General features: G+C 38.0%; 1 long non-coding RNA gene across 1 annotated transcript; it reads right to left on the bottom strand.

Annotated features, from left to right (window-relative positions):
- Positions 1–2511: 2511 nt before the first annotated feature.
- LOC144588821 (uncharacterized) lies at positions 2512–5295 on the bottom strand. Its single transcript, XR_013544535.1, has 2 exons — positions 5175–5295; positions 2512–2583 (listed from the first exon to the last, which is right to left on the bottom strand). It is a non-coding gene; the product is annotated as an uncharacterized LOC144588821 (long non-coding RNA).
- Between the last annotated feature and the right edge of the window lie 582 nt (positions 5296–5877).

Here is a 5877-nt window from a genome sequence, read left to right as displayed (position 1 = left end):
AGCACACAAGGAGCACAATGAAAAACACTAAAAGAATTAAACATGTAACAATATAATATAACCACCATTAGAATAATTTTTAAAACCTTGTAAAAATCTTTATACACAATAAATGCAACATTAATAAAAAAAACCACACAAACTCACTAATCACTTAAAAGCCTACCAGAAAATGAAGGTTTTTGCCTCACAATGGAAGGATGAGAGGGAGGGTGCTCAGGAGAGGGCATTCCAAAGCATAGGAGCAACGGCTAGAGGGCCTTCTCTTTCATCTTCACAAAACAGGCCTGTGAGGGTGGTAGAGATGAGATACGATCTCCTCCAAAGATCTTAAAAGCCAAGGAGGCTCTTATGAGATGATAGGGTCCTTCAGATAATTCATAAAACAAGAAATGTGGTAGACTCCTGCCTAGACCCCACCACTTCATTCTTGTAGATAGAGATGTTTTTAAAATGTCTAAATGCTTATCCATTCAAAAACAAACCCAGGAACAAATTATACGCAGAAAAGGAGATGTTGAAGATAAGGGTTATAAATAATCTAATCTTTTCAAGAGGAAGTGATAATTTCCCTGTGTTTGTCCATGGAAATATGGTACAACATTTCATCCCATGGAAACCCTCATTGTAATCTTAAATGGTAGAGTCCAGATATAGATTTACCACTTCATGTGTCCTTCTTCGTAAGACCTGGTTCTCAGATGCCTTACCTGTCCAAACAGAATTACTTACACACAAAAACTGTTTATACAAAGCACAGTTAGTCTAGTGTGATTCTGTCAAGATCTTGGACCCATTTGAGAAGCAATATTAGTTTGGAAAGCTCTTATATTGATGACTTATATTGTAATTAGAGTTCAAATAATGTAAATGATACTCATTCACAGGGCTGACTAAAGTTTAATGGGACTATTACTGTGGTTCAGAGCTCCACAAGCAGGCTTGAGTTTGTAGAATAATTTGCAGGAGAGCCGAGTAATTTACTGCTGTAGCCTGGACAATTATGCCTTTCCATTGATACTATGATGAATGGCACATTCACTGGATATTCTCAATTCCCCTTCTCGGTGCTTCTATTTGCATAAAACTATTCACAAGCTTTTGTATGATACATACAAAAGGGTTCAAATCCTATCTCCACCCTCTCCACCCCTCCCCACCTCCTGCCAAATCAGGCCCCATTAAGATTCCATGAAATAAAGAATACATTCATTTATCGGGACATTATCATCAACCCTGCAAAATGTACTGAGGACTACTGGTTACGGAAGGACGTTTTGGAGGCATTTATTTCTCAGTCTGTTTACATGAGGAACATTAGCAAAAGGCTTGGCAGCATGTGTTTGCTTTTACCAGGCACATTCCTATGACACAATCTATAGCAATTGTGAAAAGCTTCCTTGACCATTAAAAAAGCAGTAGAACAAGCTATGTCAGAAGGGTCATGATGGAGCCAGATGGGGTTCTACCTATGATGTAACCATGGGAACAGCAGAAGGCATTTTGCAAGGTCCTAAGTACCTCCAATCATACTGTAGTCAAAATAAGCTTCTTTTATTTCTGTATACAGACAAGATCCTTCCTCTTTCGTCTATCATGCTTCCAGCCACATCAGCAGTTTTCACTCTGGTTGCCTTTCTTGACAGAATGGGAACATTAGTCTAGCCACACTGCAGAAAATTTGCCCTCATGTTAAGTCTGTCTTGACATTTTGATAAACTCCAGCTCCGATCAGATAGTAATTGTTACTAAACATTCAAAAATTATAAAGGTAAGAGGCGTATGTTGGCAGATATCTGTAACATATTTCTCTGGAGCATCCCAGACATAATCTCATAAACATTGCTAATCAGCCAATCTCCCTTTCTCTCATGTGAATGCCAAGAACATGCAACCACACCAGAGATGACAAGACCAAAGTGAGATCCATTCCATGGCCTAGAAGGCTTTTATGAACAAAGTAAAAAGGCAGTTTAAAAAAAACACCACACACACAGCATTGTAAGACACTGCACTGAAGCAATCGCTCACATGCAACGTGGTCTCAGGCTGCTAACGCCCAAATGCAGCTTTAGGTTTAGTGGTGTCAAAAAACCACTCATACTACATTACTTTAAAGCAAGAGTGGGCAAAGAATGATCCTCCAGATATTGATACATTGTGACTTCCATCCTAGCCGTTATACTCAATTACATATAAAGAATGGTGGGAGTTGCAGTCCATGTATATCTGGAAGGCCAAAACATTCATTATCCAGTTATTGTTGCTGTTGTTGTATGCTGTCAAGCTACCCTCAACTTATGGGAACCCTATGAATAAGCGATTTCCAAAATGTTCTGATCTCAGCAGCCCTACTCAAGCCTGTGGCTTCCTTCAGGGACTCAATTCAACTCCTATTTGGTCTTCCTCTTTTCCTGCTGCCTTGTACTTTTCCCAGCATTATTGTCTTTTCCAATCTTGCCTTCTCACAATGTGTCCAAAGTAGAACAGCCTCAGTTTCAACATGTTTGCTTCCAGAGATAGTTCAGACATGATTTTATCTAGGAGGATGCACTTGTTTGCTTGGCTGGCAGTCCAGGGTATCTGCAAAAGTGACATTTCAAACAAATCAGGTTTTTTTTTCCTGTCAGATGTCATTACCCTGTAGTTAGTAGCAATGTCTGTTTTTACTTTAAAAGAGACTATCCAGAACCAAGAAAGCTTTAAATTCTTGACCTTCTGATCCCACATTTAATTCAGAAGAATAAAAAGATGCTTTCCAAGCAATATGTGTTGTTATGGAAGATGTACCAGGAAAATTTCAGACACATTAGTAGGGCCCATATGTTGCATAGCTTTACAGATTCCAAAAACATTTTGGTCTTCCAGGAATGAGGCAGCAGTGGATGAAACAAGATATGCAATGTCTCATCCTGCCCCTGACAGTCACATTATATAGGGTTTGTAGGTAAGATGAAGAGGGGAGAAAAGCCTGATTTCAACATGGGTAATTCATGGACATTTGTTTCAAATAGTCTCAATACATCCTCTGATCATCTCATTCCCTTCTTTGCTCAGAACAAGTTCCCTTTATTTTGTACCATAGAAAGACTGTAGAAAAACTTCCTCAATGGCAAGAAATGGCAGCTTTTTTAATATTCATATGCACATGTGCATGTAGTTCAGTTATGAGGAATCAGCAAATTCACTGTAGCCTCTATAGGTCAAGGTTAATGGTATAACTCGTGGACTCAGGAGGAAGAGGGACTGGACTTGGAGGAAGGTGGAATCAACTAGCCTTTACATTTTTTCTATACTTTAAAAACATGTTATTGTCTATTCACTTTTATAGGGGGGATGAAATTCTTCATTTATCTTAGACATTCAAGGCCTAAATTGCTTTTTGCTGAAATTAGGTGTAAAATTAACTGCCCTGCTTAGTATTATTCTAAATTTAATTCAAACACACGAGAAAAAATTACCGGAGGGATGTGTAAAGAATCACTTGAGAACTCTGTCCCTCCTTGTATAGAAAGGTAATAATTCTATCCCTCCTCCTACATAAAGGTAATAAGGTCAAGTCAGACATACTGTTGTCTCCGTACAGGGGGAAAAAACCAATCTAAGCTTGACTATATGGTACAAATCCTTAGTTAAAGGCAACAATATTTAATTAGGAACATTTTATGAGACACTGTAGTCCTTAATGCCAGCCTTAAATCAGTGATGACTTGGTTTAAAACACAGTTGGAAAACTTACTTTTGTGGACCATACATCTCAAAACCTTTCAACTGCCAAACCAGAAAATCTTTAGATCTGTAGTCTAAAATAGTAATTTTTCAAGTCCAAGTTTGAATTAATGGATTTGAGTTAAATTGTTTTCTTTTAAACTTATATGTATTTATGTCTATAAACTATTTTAGATCTTTGAAAGGGGAAAGTTTCCTGTATATTTTTATGATTCAGCATAAAACTAGAGCAACTGGTTTGTTCTCTATTTTATTTTAGGCAGCCTTCTTGGACACTTGTTTATAATTCCCCAACATGACTCATGCCCTTTGTTTATACATATCTGAAATAAAAAGGAAAATAAAATGGCATAATAGCCATTAAAATAACATGCAAATAGCAGCTGTGTGAGTTTCTGTCCACCAAAGGCCAACGGGCACTGAAACAGAGCTAAACCTCTGATCTCACTTCTCTGTATTAGCCATGCCAAATAGATCATTTCATTTATCTTTCTGAAATACAGATCATAAGTGCTCCAACTGTTTGCCTCCTCGCAGCATTAGGCTAGCTCATGTGCATCTCTCACCACTTTTGTTAGTTTTTTGTTTTGAAAGCCATGATAGTGACAGTGAGAGTATGTCAAATAATTGTGGAGTCAATCCTACTTCTCTGGAGAAGCCAGAAGTTGTCTTTCAGGACTACTCATTCACCCTGCAGTCACATGAAGCATTATTATTGTGACAGCACATTCCTGGCTTCTCCATTGTTTAATCAAATTATATCAGTAAGACTCACAATGGTTATTGTGGTAAAGCAGGGTGTCCACATATATATGTTCTGGATGTCTGGAAGACGGCAGGGTAGGACAGAAGCCAAAAAAAAAAAAAAATGATTTTGGATTGCAATACTCAGAATCCCACAGCCACCATAAGCGCAGTAATTGCAGACAAGAATTATATAAATAAACTTCCATTCAAGATAATTAACTGCAGAAAAAAAAGAGACTGGTGTCACTCACCACTTCTTCCATCTGCAGTTCCTACTTTCAGGGCCTGCAATATTCTGAACTCTTGACAAAAGAGTAGAATGTTCTAATTAAAATTATTCCTCTCCTGTGCACCCTTTCATTACATAGCTGTGAAGCTACAGAGAGGATACTCGATTCAGTATCATATAAAACAATGTTATGTCACCTGGAATCAGCACCATATTGCTGTCACAAACTTAGAATGACTGAGTTCAGCGGTTGGTTGAGGTTAATATCATCAAGTCATCATACTACTATATGGTGCTTGTGCATCTGCCGCTTGTTCTGAGACCTTTGAAACTGCATGTGAAGAATACTTTTTTAAAAAACCTAATTCTTGGTGATTTTTCAGCATTTCTTGCTGAGATTATACCCTGCATCAATGAAATACTTTGACTCTTTGCAAAAATGAGATGGTCTTATTTTTGCTATTCTCACCTCTCTTTTTTCTTTCTTTTCTTTTCTTTTTCTTTTCATTTTTGTTAATTCATTTGTGCAGGAAACATCCAATCCAATGCTGCTCAATGTCCTCTTTTGGGGAATCTTGTACAGAAAAGACACAATTTTGTGCAGGAATTTTAATAATTCAATGCAGATTGGTGTTTCTTGTGGGACAAAATGATCATGTAGCCTTTGAAAAATCTTGCGAGATTTCTCAAGGGGAAAAAAATGAGGCTTTCGATTTGGAGAAAGGAAGGACTCCTTCGGTTTCACACTGAGAAAGGCTAAGATATTTGCATCCTTTTTTGAGACATGCAACATCCAACCTTTCAGGCCTGCATAAAAACCACATGGTATTCAAAAACCATTTTACAGCCCTCAAGCAAAGCACTGCCACATTCCCACTTTTATTTTTGCAAAAGAAATGGGGAGTGCATCTCCAGAAGACCCGGGGGTGAACACAGTTCTTATCTAAACAGAGAGGCCCCGTGCACTTCTTTTTAAAAACTCTTTTTTATTTGTTGACTGACTGGCATAAATAGAAAGTGACTTTACAGTCACTTCTAGTTCTAGGAGGGGCCGCCATGAAGCCAGGTGGTGGTGAGAAATGGCCCATAGACTTTATGAAGCTGCCCTTCTCTCTTTTGCATGGAGAGTACAGAACTGCAGCACAATCTCCATTATTGCAGAAAATCTTCAT

This window comes from Pogona vitticeps, chromosome 1 (assembly GCF_051106095.1).
Source record: "Pogona vitticeps strain Pit_001003342236 chromosome 1, PviZW2.1, whole genome shotgun sequence".
Classification (NCBI taxonomy): Eukaryota; Metazoa; Chordata; class Lepidosauria; order Squamata; family Agamidae; genus Pogona; species Pogona vitticeps.
Note: the sequence above shows the minus strand (reverse complement) of the source record. Positions and strands in the feature narration are given on the sequence as shown.